This window comes from Aquarana catesbeiana, linkage group LG12, assembly GCF_042186555.1.
Source record: "Aquarana catesbeiana isolate 2022-GZ linkage group LG12, ASM4218655v1, whole genome shotgun sequence".
In the NCBI taxonomy this organism is placed as follows: domain Eukaryota; kingdom Metazoa; phylum Chordata; class Amphibia; order Anura; family Ranidae; genus Aquarana; species Aquarana catesbeiana.
In genome coordinates, this window is record NC_133335.1 from 173352255 (window position 1) to 173364995 (window position 12741).

The following is a 12741-nucleotide window of genomic DNA, read 5'->3' on the forward strand; positions in this document are numbered from 1 at the left end:
TGCAGTGTTATTTTGGCCTTCAGCCATTCAGAATCCTCTGAGGTCATTATGCACACATGCTGCCCTATCAATGACTCATTCAGGGCTGACATGTAAACATCAATAGCGTGAAATCAGCAGTAATAGCGTGAAATCACCAGTAATAGCGTGAAATCACCAGTAATAGCGTGAAATCACCAGTAATAGCGTGAAATCACCAGTAATAGCGTGAAATCACCAGTAATAGCGTGAAATCACCAGTAATAGCGTGAAATCAGCAGTAATAGCGTGAAATCAGCAGTAATAGCGTGAAATCAGCAGTAATAGTGTGAAATCAGCAGTAATAGTGTGAAATCAGCAGTAATAGTGTGAAATCAGCAGTACTAGTGTGAAATCAGCAGTACTAGTGTGTAATCACCAGCGGTGGTTCTGCTGGCTGCACAATGTTGATATTTACATGTCGCCCTGAGCAGCGGCCAATAGGGTCCCTGTACACCGTATGCATATAAACACTAGCGCAAACATTATACATGTACAGTCAACTTTTTATGCAGGATGTTGCTGCCAGCATACGTAGATCAATACAGTTGGGTGAATGAGGCCTACGGGTTTTCATTTATTTATTTTAATTTTTTTAACCACTTCAATACCGGGCACTTTTGCACATTCCTGCCCAGGCCAATTTTCAGCTTTCAGTGCTGTCACTTTTTAAATGCCAATTGCGCAGTCATGCAACACTGTACCCAAACTAAATTTTTATCATTTTTTTCCCATAAATAGAGCTTTCTTTTGGTGGTATTTGATCAGCTCTGCAGTTTTTATTTTTTTGCTAAACAAATAAAAAAAAAAAAAAAAAAAAAAAAAGTTTTTTTTTTTTTTAATAAAATTTTGTAAATAAAGTACGTTTTCTCCTTCACTGATAAGATGCACTGATAAGACGGCACCGATGAGGTGGCACTGAAAGGCTGCACTGATGGGTACTTATGGGTGGCACTGATAGATTTAACTGATAGCCACCACTGGTGGCATTGGCAGGCATTTTGATTTGGCACCGATTTGCAGCTGCCTGGGCACCGATTGGCATTTCCCTGGTGGTCTAGGGTGGCATACCTGGTGGTCCAGTGTGGTGGCCATCCCCGGTGGTCCTGGGCGGGCATCCAAGGGGGGGCTTGCCCCCCCCCCCCCCCCCCATCAGGAGAGCAGCCGATCGGCTCTCCTCTACTCGCATCTGTCAGATGCAAGTGAGGAAAAGGCGATCACCAGCTCTTCATGTTTACATCATGAGTCTCTGTCAGAGACTCTTTACCTAGATGGTAGTTGCAGTGTGTCAGACTGACACGCCGCAACAACGATCACCGCAATGCGCGCCCCCGGTGGCGCGCAGCGGCTTGATTTCCTGAAAGGCGTCATATGACGTCCAGTCAGGATATTGCAACCACTTTGCCGACGTCATTTTGTTATATGGCGGGCGGCAAGTGGTTAAATACTTTCCAGGTAACTTCTCCTGCACTTAACCACTTCAATACAGGGCACTTTCCCCCCCTTCATGCCCAGGACAATTTTCAGCGCTCTCACTCTTACAATGACAAGTGCGCGGCCATACAACACTGTACTCAAACTAAATTGTTATCATTTTCTTCCCACAAATAGAGATTTCTTTTGGTGGCATTTGATCACCACTGGGGTTTTTATTTTTTGCTAAACAAACTAAAAAAGACTGAAATTAAAAAAAATAAATAAATAAAATGTCTTTGTTATAAAATTTTGTTTTCTCCTTCACGGTCAGGCACTGATGAAGCGGCACTAAGATGTAGAATTGATGGGCACTTGTAGGCGGTACTGATAGGCCGCACTAATGATGAGGTACTGAGGGGCACTGATTGGCATCTGTGAAGGGCACTGACAGGCGTTACTGATTGGCAGCTGTGGTGGGCACCTCTGATGGGGGCTGTCCTGATAATCAATGGCACCTTAAAAGGGGTTGTAAAGGTTCATGGTTTAAAAAAATAAAATAAAATACATGTCATACTTACCTTGGTTTTGCACAGAGTGGCTCTCCTTCGTGGATATCCATGGGGGCGCACTCCCGTGTCTATGGACACAAAAAGCAGGACTCGGCCCCGCCCCCCGGGTCATTGGATTTGATTGACAGCAGCAGGAGACAATGGCTGCGCTGCTATCAATCTATCCAATCAGGACACGAGACACCGGCCAGAGCTGGTGTGTTCGTTCCCCATCTTGGGAGACACAGGGCTCAGGTAAGTATAACGGGGGTACGGGCTGCTAAGTAGGGTTACCCCATCATCCCTTTTAAACCCGAACACATATTAATTACACAGGTTCTGTGGCTGATTAAGGTGGTAATTAAACTCACTTAGTGCCTTTTCTGCATTTAATTAGCCTCAGAACCTGTGTAATTCAAAGGTGTTCGGGTTTAAAGGGATGAGCTGGCAACCCTACTGCTGAGTGACAGAAGGTTTTTCACTTCAATGCATAGAATGCATTAAGGTGAAAGAACACGAGGGTTTACAACCCCTTTAATGAATTAAGGTGAACAACTTTGAGGAGGCATTCACACCTAAGCGTTTCAAAGCCGCGCATTTTTCACTGTGATTTTGTTCAGGTCACCAATGTGAAAGGCAGGAATCTCCCCCAAAGAAGCTCATGTTCTTTTTTTGAGCTTAGGGTGTTTTTCAGGCGTTTTGCTTCAGGCAAAATGCTCAGATGTGAACAGGTGCCATTGAAATGAATGGGATTTTGCTTGTTGGGCGTTTTTCGAGCTGAAAACGCTCAGGTGTGAATGCAGTCTGAGACTTCACAATCCCTTTAAGGTGTCATTGTATCCAGGTAATCAGAGCTGTTCACAGTCAGTGGTGATAAAGTGTGATGGGTAGAAGTCCCAGGACTGTGTCCGTCTGTATACACCCATTCATGTGTATGGAGGGGCTCCCAGGAACACTGGAAGGAGGAGTGTGTCATCTACATGAGCCCTCAGGACACTTTGTTGGACTCCAATCATTTTCTTCAATTCTAGCAAACAATAGAAAGAAGAGGCAGACAAGGAAAAGACACACCAGGCTGCCATCCCCACCTCCCCCTTACCTCGATGTCCGGACCCCCCAGCCGCTCTCCCCCCTCAGCACAACACAAGTTTCTCAGTCTGAAGAGCCCACAAGTCAGCTGACCTGGGGAAGCCAAAGCAAAGCTGCAGCTGATGAAGGCGGAGCGGCGCTGAGCATGTCGGGAAATGAAGTGCAGAGGTGACGGTGCAGATTTGGTGTGAGGGGATTGGTCTGCGGAGAGCGACACACACACAAGAACGCCGCTCCAAAGAGAACACTGAGAGCAGCGCCCCCTGCCGAAGGAGGAACACACCCTACAACTACATTACCCAGAGTTCTGTGCGGGCACAGCCCAGCGTGGTGATAGGTTAGGTCATGTGACTGGAGGGGGTCCATGGGGAAATGTGACCCAATTTATAATGTCATCCCTTCTTCTATATACTGAGTGACAGTATACACCAATACATGTGTGGTGACGTGTGTGACTGCATCATCCTGGATATTACAGGATCTAGAACTTCAGTCTGTTCTTTGAGTTAAGAAGAAACCTTTACAGTAGAACTAAAGGCAATGTGTTGTTTTCTTTGTCATTTTGGATAGAGTGAGGGACGGTTATAACACCTATCAGGTTTAGATTTCCCATCTGTGTCCCCTAGGGGAGATTTCCCTTCACTTCCGGTTCTGGGGCCAACCCAAATTTGGTGGTTTCTTTTACTTTTGATGACAATGGTATACAGGGCAAACAGCAATAAAAGCCTATGAAATTATATTAAAAAAGACCACATTTCATATCATGTGAAAATAAAAAAAATTAAACCTTCCTCATGGTAAACATGAACAGTTTTCATCACTTAAGGACCATCTGTCCACCTGCAATGTACTGCGGACGGGCAGTCCATACATGTGTTCTGTCAGAATCGGCAACCTGTCAGATTAGGTAACGGAAGTGACGTTCCATCAGCTGTGCATGCGTTCCATCGGGACCAGGTTTGCTAATCTGACAGAACACCTGCAGTCAGAAGAAGGCGGCGGACATCTTACTACACCCAGCTACATCTTGAATTTCTGAGTAATTTTAGCAATAAAGTGAGCGTATATAAATAAATATAGTATATTGACATCTGTGATGCTGTTTGGATGTTTCATTTTGAAAGGCTAAAGGTTTAGCATTGAGCAGTGCGGGGTGTACCAACATGGCCTCCGCCACTTCCTACTACTGGTGTTTCATCAGAATCGGTGACCCATCAGAAATTGTAACGAAAGTGTCGTTCCATCGCTGCCATCTTGCTACACCCCGCACTCGGCCACAGTAAACATACAGTGAGAAGGTGAGAAGGCGGGAAGCGGACATCTTGTTACTAGGGTTGCCACGTTTACTTCAAGTCAAAGCCAAACACTTTAGCGGAGCACAGCAATTTTTTTTATAGTATAAACTATACATATATTTTGTAATTAAATTACATTTCTAATCATATGAAGTTAATCACGAGAGTCCCCCTTTACATCTGAATCCACAGAGTTCCCCTTTTACATCTATATCCACAGAGTTCCCCTTTTACATCTATATCCGCAGAGTTCCCCTTTTACATCTATATCCGCAGAGTTCCCCATTTACATCTGAATCCACAGAGTTCCCCTTTTACATCTATATCCGCAGAGTTCCCCTTTTACATCTATATCCGCAGAGTTCCCCTTTTACATCTATATCCGCAGAGTTCCCCTTTTACATCTATATCCGCAGAATTCCCCTTTTACATCTGAATCCACAGAGTTCCCCTTTTACATCTATATCCGCAGAATTCCCCTTTTACATCTGAATCCACAGAGTTCCCCTTTTACATCTATATCCACAGAGTTCCCCTTTTACATCTATATCCACAGAGTTCCCCTTTTACATCTATATCCGCAGAGTTCCCCTTTTACATCTATATCCGCAGAGTTCCCCTTTTACATCTATATCCGCAGAGTTCCCCATTTACATCTGAATCCACAGAGTTCCCCTTTTACATCTATATCCACAGAGTTCCCCTTTTACATCTATATCCACAGAGTTCCCCTTTTACATCTATATCCGCAGAGTTCCCCTTTTACATCTATATCCGCAGAGTTCCCCTTTTACATCTATATCCACAGAGTTCCCCTTTTACATCTATATCCGCAGAGTTCCCCATTTACATCTATATCCGCAGAGTTCCCCTTTTACATCTATATCCACAGAGTTCCCCTTTTACATCTGAATCCACAGAGTTCCCCTTTTACATCTATATCCGCAGAGTTCCCCTTTTACATCTGAATCCACAGAGTTCCTTTACACTGTAAGGAGGGACTCTGCGGACTCTGATGTAAGGGAGAACTCTGGGGACATAAGGGATGCTCTGGGAACCTTGATTTAGGGGGAACACTGAGTACTCTGATGAGTGGAGAGGATGCTAATGTAACGGGGAACACTGTGGCCTCTGGTGTAAAGGGGAACTCTGATGTAAGGGGTGCTCTGAGAACCCTGATTTACCTTAGTGTACTCACTCAGAGGCAGGAGAGAGAACAGGGGCTTCAGTCACAGACAGGGATGGATGGTGAGCTCACTCACCCCTTGAAAATCAGCACCTCTCATCCAGATGTATCTGAGGCTGCTAGACTTCAAATTTATGGCCCCCACTTTCCTTTTCTGAGGCATAGTGCCGGGGATTGGAGTGTGGGCAGAGGGGTAGGGGGGAGGAAGAGAAGCAGATTGAGCCCTCTCTCCTCTCCCATCTGTATGTTGGGGGAACTGTTAGTGTTGGCTTTGGACAGTGTGAAAGAGTAACAGACACTCTCAGCTTAGACAACTGGAGCCAACAACCCTGCTGGGAGGCCATAGTCCAGTCTGAATAATGTGTATGGGTTTTAGGCAGTTTGAAACCCGGACACATGATTCCAAACCCGAACTGTCCGGGTGAATCCCTGACAGGTGGCAACCCTACTTGTTACACCCAACGGAGTTATACATTCCACTGTTATTTTTAACAGTAAACTCAGATTATATTGTCAAATACAGTATTTACAATTCCGTCAGACTTTTTAGATGTTGATTTTTGAAAGCAGCGGTGTTCTGTCAGATTAGAAAACCTGTGAGATCAGCAGGCTTGCCGCTGCTTTCAAAAATCAACATCTAAACAGTCTGACGGAATTGTAAATACTGTATTTGACGATATAATCTGAGTTTACTGTTAAAAATAACAGTGGAATGTATAACTCAGTTGGGTGTAACAAGATGTCCGCCTCCCGCCTTTTCACTGTATGTTTACTGTGGCCAAGTGGGGGTGTAGCAAGATGACGGGACGAAACGTCACTTCTGTTACAATTTCTGTGGGGTTACCGATTCTGACAAAACACTGGCGTCCAGCTTCTTTCAAAATGTAACATCAAAACAGCATCACAGATGTCAACATATGATATTTATTTACATCCGCTCACTTTATTGCTAAAATTACAGTGAAATTCAAGATGTAGCTGGGTGTAGTAAGATGTCCGCTGCCGCCTTCTTCTGACTGCAGGTGTTCTGTCAGATTAGCAAACCTGGTAGCAGTGGAACGCATGCGCAGCTGACGGAACATCACTTCCGTTACCTAACCTGACGGGTCACCGATTCTGACTGAACAAAACAATGTACTGGTACAGTACAGACAGACAAAACAATGTACTGGTACATCACTGCCTGCTTCCGTGTTTAGGGCGTGTACACACACACCCCTCCCCCCCACGACACCCACTGCAATTGTACACAGCGAGAGTCAGTCAGAAGGTCTGATTCAAAGCCGGGACCTGCTGATTGGCTGTGTCCAATCACAGCCCAGAACCCTGTCTTGGCAATCAACACAGAGCCCTGAACAGAGGGAACAATCTCTCTGTTTCTTATATCTGCAAGAAGCACAGAGATCTGTTAGTAAAAAGCATACACATTACACATTGTTAGGCACACATTTAACCCTTTGATCACCCCAGATGTTAACCCCTTCCCAGCCAGTGTCATTAGTAGAGTGACAATGTATAGTATTATCATAGCTCCCAACTGTCCCTGATTTCAAGGGACTGTCCCTGATTTGGAGCAATGTCCCTCTGTCCCTCATATCTTCTCATGTGTCCCTCATTTTGGTCTGATCTATATAGATGTATATAAAATGTACTTTTTATCTATCAAAAAGTGTTTCCCAGTGCTAAACCTCTCATCTGATTTCTAAATTGCTGCATTTGTAAATTCCAGAAGCCAATATAAAGGAATAGTAGTGGTAAAAAAAAGCACTTCTGAGTTTAACCAATCTTGTTTTGTTTTTTCTACAATTCTCCTTTAAGGGTGGTGGCAAGGGGTGTGTCCTATGCCTGCATACTTTTGCTGATAGATGTCCCTCATTCATCTCAAAAAGTTGAGAGGTATGGTATTATCACTAATCACTGTATTAGTGTCACTGGTGATATCAGTGGCAGTTAGTCAGTTCCCCCCATGTCAATTAGTGTCAGATTTCTCGCTGCACTATCACAATCCCACTGTAAGCCTTAAACAATGCCGTACTAGTTACAAAAAAAGAAATGCAATATATATATATATCATAATCAAATAAATAAATGTGTATGCGCTAGAGAAATATATGAATAACGTGATATAAAAATAAAATCAAAATAAAATCAAAATAAATATAAATATATGCAATAGCGTAAAATCTATAAATCACAGTAAAAAATATTCAATATTAGATGTTGTGAGCAATAATCAGTGCCATTCATTTGTGAAAACAAGTGAATAAATATATATATAAATATATCAACATGCAACGTGTAAAACGTGGAAAATCCAGGTGTTGATTAAAAAATATCTCAGTGTCCAACAATTCAAATCAATTGGTAAAATGAGAAATATAAAGAATAAATAAAGAGACGAAAGCTATTGGCTACTGCCCCGTTTATAGTCCAGACGTACGTGTTTTACGTCACCGCGTTCAGAATGATCGGATTTTCCGACAACTTTGTGTGACCGTGTGTATGCAAGACAAGTTTGAGCCAACATCCGTCGGAAAAAATCCTAGGATTTTGTTGTCGGAATGTCCGAACAAAGTCCGACCGTGTGTACGGGGCATAACAGTGGTCCCTAAACTGCGACTCGGGGGCTGGATGTGGCCCTTTGATTGCCTTTATCTGGCCCTTGGGGCACTATTCCACTAAATGACACCAATGACGGGGCACCAATCCCCTACTGACACCAATAATGGGGCGCTATTTCTCCCATTAAAACCAATGATGGGGCATTAATGCCAGGGCATTTGCTACACCCACAGCCACAGTCCGGCCCCTAAAGCCCTTTGCTTAGAAAGTCAGGAGACCCCTGCGCTATAACTTTCAGTCCAACCAATCAATATACATTTATTGGGATTTTTTTTTACCAAAGACATGTAGCAGAATACACTTTGGCCAAAATTTATGAAGAAAGTTTATTTATTTTTTTTTTAAATTGTATTGGATAAGTCTTATAACAGAAAATAAAAAATATAGTTTTTGTTTTAAATATTTCAGCCTTTATTGGTTTATATAATAAAAATAAAAAACCTAGTGGTGATCAAACACCACCAAAAGAAAGCTCTATTTGTGGGAAAAATATGATATAAATGTTATTTGGGTACAGCACTGCATGACCGCGCAATTGTCAGTTAAAGTAGCGCAGTGCCATATCATAAAAAATGGCCTGGTCATGAAGGGGGTAAATCCTTTCGGAGCGCAAGTGGTTAAAGGAGAAGTATGTACAAAGTTCTTTTGCAGTGGCGTCGCTAGGGGGTGCGGGGGTGCGGCCCCCAGTCGGGTGACACCCGCCAAAGGGTGACACCAGGCTCAGACTGGCAGCAGCGCCGTGGCTCCCTCCTTCCCTTCCGGGATCTCTTCAGCTGCCCGCGATGTGCGGGCAGAGTGGGGGAGGAGGGAGTGAGGCAAAGACAGAGGTGCCTGGGGTCCGATCCCATTCCGACTCCATCCACCCCCCATCCCATTCTGGCTCCATCCACCCCCCCGATCCCATTCTGGCTCCATCCACCCCCCCGATCCCATTCCGACTCCATCCACCCCTCCAATCCCATTCTGGCTCCATCCACCCCTCCAATCCCATTCTGGCTCCATCCACCCCTCCGATCCCATTCTGGCTCCATCCACCCCCCCGATCCCATTCCGACTCCATTCACCCCCCATCCCATTCTGGCTCCATCCACCCCCTCATCCCATTCTGGCTACATCCACCCCCCCAATCCCATTCTGGCTCCATCCACCCCCAGTGTATGTCAGGTAGGTAGGTCAGTGTGTGTATGTCAGGTAGGTCAGTGTGTGTATGTCAGGTAGGTCAGTGTATGTCAGGTAGGTCAGTATGTAGGTCAGTGTGGGTCAGGTAGGTCAGTGTGAGTGGGTCAGTGTATGTAGGTCAGTGTGGGTCAGGTAGGTCAGTGTATGTCAGGTAGGTCAGTGTATGTAGGTCAGTGTGGGTCAGGTAGGTCAGTGTAGGTCAGTGTATGTCAGGTAGGTCAGTGTATGTCAGGTAGGTCAGTGTATGTAGGTCAGTGTGGGTCAGGTAGGTCAGTGTATGTAGGTCAGTGTATGTCAGGTAGGTAGGTCAGTGTGTGTATGTCAGGTAGGTCAGTGTATGTCAGGTAGGTCAGTGTATGTAGGTCAGTGTGGGTCAGGTAGGTCAGAGTATGTAGGTCAGTGTATGTCAGGTAGGTCAGAGTATGTAGGTCAGTGTATGTCAGGTAGGTAGGTCAGTGTGTGTATGTCAGGTAGGTCAGTGTGTGTGTCAGGTAGGTCAGTGTATGTCAGGTAGGTCAGTGTATGTCAGGTAGGTAGGTCAGTGTGTGTATGTCAGGTAGGTCAGTGTATGTCAGGTAGGTCAGTGTATGTAGGTCAGTGTGGGTCAGGTAGGTCAGTGTGGGTCAGGTAGGTCAGTGTGGGTGGGTCAGTGTATGTAGGTCAGTGTGGGTCAGGTAGGTGAGTGTATGTAGGTCAGTGTGGGTCAGGTAGGTCAGTGTGGGTCAGGTAGGTCAGTGTATGTAGGTCAGTGTATGTCAGGTAGGTCAGTGTATGTAGGTCAGTGTGGGTCAGGTAGGTAGGTCAGTGTGTGTATGTCAGGTAGGTCAGTGTATGTCAGGTAGGTCAGTGTGGGTCAGGTAGGTCAGTGTGGGTCAGGTAGGTCAGTGTGAGTGGGTCAGTGTATGTAGGTCAGTGTGGGTCAGGTAGGTGAGTGTATGTAGGTCAGTGTGGGTCAGGTAGGTCAGTGTGGGTCAGGTAGGTCAGTGTATGTAGGTCAGTGTATGTCAGGTAGGTCAGTGTATGTAGGTCAGTGTGGGTCAGGTAGGTCAGTGTATGTAGGTCAGTGTATGTCAGGCAGGTAGGTCAGTGTATGTCAGGTAGGTCAGTGTATGTAGGTCAGTGTGGGTCAGGTAGGTCAGTGTGGGTCAGGTAGGTCAGTGTATGTAGGTCAGTGTATGTCGGGTAGGTAGGTCAGTGTGTATATGTCAGGTAGGTCAGTGTATGTCAGGTAGGTCAGTGTATGTCAGGTAGGTCAGTGTATGTCAGGTAGGTCAGTGTATGTAGGTCAGTGTGGGTCAGGTAGGTCAGAGTATGTAGGTCAGTGTATGTCAGGTAGGTCAGAGTATGTAGGTCAGTGTATGTCACGTAGGTCAGTGTGTGTCAGGTAGGTAGGTCAGTTTAGTGGTCAGCATTGATGGGCACTGGTAAGCCAGGCAGCAACCAGCAAGACAGCCTACCCCCGCCACACAACCACACAACCCCTCCGCCCAACCAAAAAAACCCAGCGCCACTAGAGGGCACCCCCCCCCTCCGTGCCGGCCTTGGACTTTGGGCTGAAGCCCCTGGTCTTTTTGCCACCTAGCAACGCCCCTGGTATGGGCACATATATTTGCAAGTGTGTGCAAACAAAACCCTCTGTTTTTAATGTAAACTGTTAGACAGGGCCAATTTGGTTGTTTTGCAGGCTGGCTGGTAAGTGTGCTGGGAAATTATTTGTTTGACTGTGATGCGCATTGCCCTTCCATGTGTACCTTACTGCAAATGCCAGTTATAGGTTCAGATGGTTGCCACTTTTTTGGAAAAAAGCTGTTTTGGCTGTGACACAGATTCAGTCGACAGTGGGACCAAAGTCCGCTGTCGGCTGACAGCAGCTGGTTCAGAGTCTGGAGGGATTACGACTGTATACAGATGCCTGGACCCAGCGAGCCACCGAGGGCCTAAGCCAGCCCCTCCTACCCCCTCCACAGCCCAGCGCTCCAGTGAGTGCTGGAGGGGCAGAGCAGAGAACCAATGACTGACAGTCACCATTCTGCTCACTGAATACCGAGAACTGAGCAATCAGCAGTCTTTGATTGCTCAGTTGTTGGCATAGGGTTGGTGGGAGACAGATGCAGCATCCACATAGGTATGAATGTTTTTTTTTTTTTTTTTTTTTTTTAAATCCCACACTTCTCTTTTGACAATCTGTGTGTTAATAATAAATATTCACTTGCCACTTTTCTGCTACATTGACAGTTCAATAAAGTACTCCCAACAACGTGTCCATCAACCACTTTGCGCCCACGCTATAGCCAAAAGACGGCTACAGCGCTGACATAAATGCCGGGGGGGGTAAATGGACGTCCTCCCATTCTCGTGCCGGCAGTGTTCTCTTTTAATGAACCTGAAATCAAAGTGGAGAAATCTACTTCCCTTCCACTGCTCTGTACAAACAAGTGTCTTAGGAGCTCTTGGATGTGTTTTTTATTTCAGAAGACTTGAAGGCAGACAACTAGCAATTCCCGAACAAGGCCACAAATGCAGCCCCATATTTCTATAGAAATGTGGTTTGTAAGTAAAAGATAGGAAGCAAAACTGATAAGCTTCCTTGTAAACATTTAACAAGCCACCCTATAGTGCCATGAGGAATATAAAGCTGGAAATGCATTGATATTCCCTCTATTACATTGATACTACCTCTGTATTTCATTATATGGAGAACAAAATATTTCCTCCTTTTCTCTTTAGTGTTCTATCACACTGATTTTATTGGAGTTGTCTCCATGCAGTATTCTTTTTCTGCCACAAGATGTCCTCAGTTTTCCTATTTGAATGACTGCCAGCATCATTCAAGCGGATCTTCAGTAATATTTTCATCTTTCCATCTATTAAATCTTCTGCCCTTGTTGTTTTAACCGCTTCAGCCCCAAAAGGATTTACCCCCTTCCTGATTGGGCCATTTTTTGCGATACGGCACTGCGTCGCTTTAACTGACAATTGCGTGGTCGTGCGACGCTGTAACCAAACAGCATTGATGTCCTTTTATTCCCACAATTAGAGCTTTCTTTTGGTGGTAATTGATCACCTCTGAGGTTTTTATTTTTTTGCGCTATAAACAAAAAAATAGCGACAATTTTGAAAAAAAACACAATATTTTTTACTTTTTGCTATAATAAATATCCCCAAATTTAAAAAATAAAAAAAATGTCTTCCTCAGTTTAGACCGATATATATTCTTCTACATATTTTTAGTAAAAAAAAAAAAAAAAATCGCAATAAGCGTATATTGATTGGTTTGCGTACAAGTTATAGCATCTACAAAATAGGGGATAGATTTATGGCATTTTTATTATTATTATTTTTTTTTTTACTAGAAATGGTGGCGATCTGCGATTTTTATCAGGACTGC

At 44.7% G+C, this 12741-nt stretch overlaps 1 protein-coding gene across 1 annotated transcript in view; it reads right to left on the reverse strand.

The window, feature by feature from the left end:
* MFSD11 (major facilitator superfamily domain containing 11) overlaps positions 1-3215 on the reverse strand; it is a 115313-nt gene extending 112098 nt beyond the window's left edge. Inside the window, exon 1 of the mRNA XM_073606213.1 lies at positions 3082-3215. The gene's annotated coding sequence lies outside the window, so the exon portion shown is untranslated. The remainder of the gene's footprint in view (positions 1-3081) is intronic.
* Between the last annotated feature and the right edge of the window lie 9526 nt (positions 3216-12741).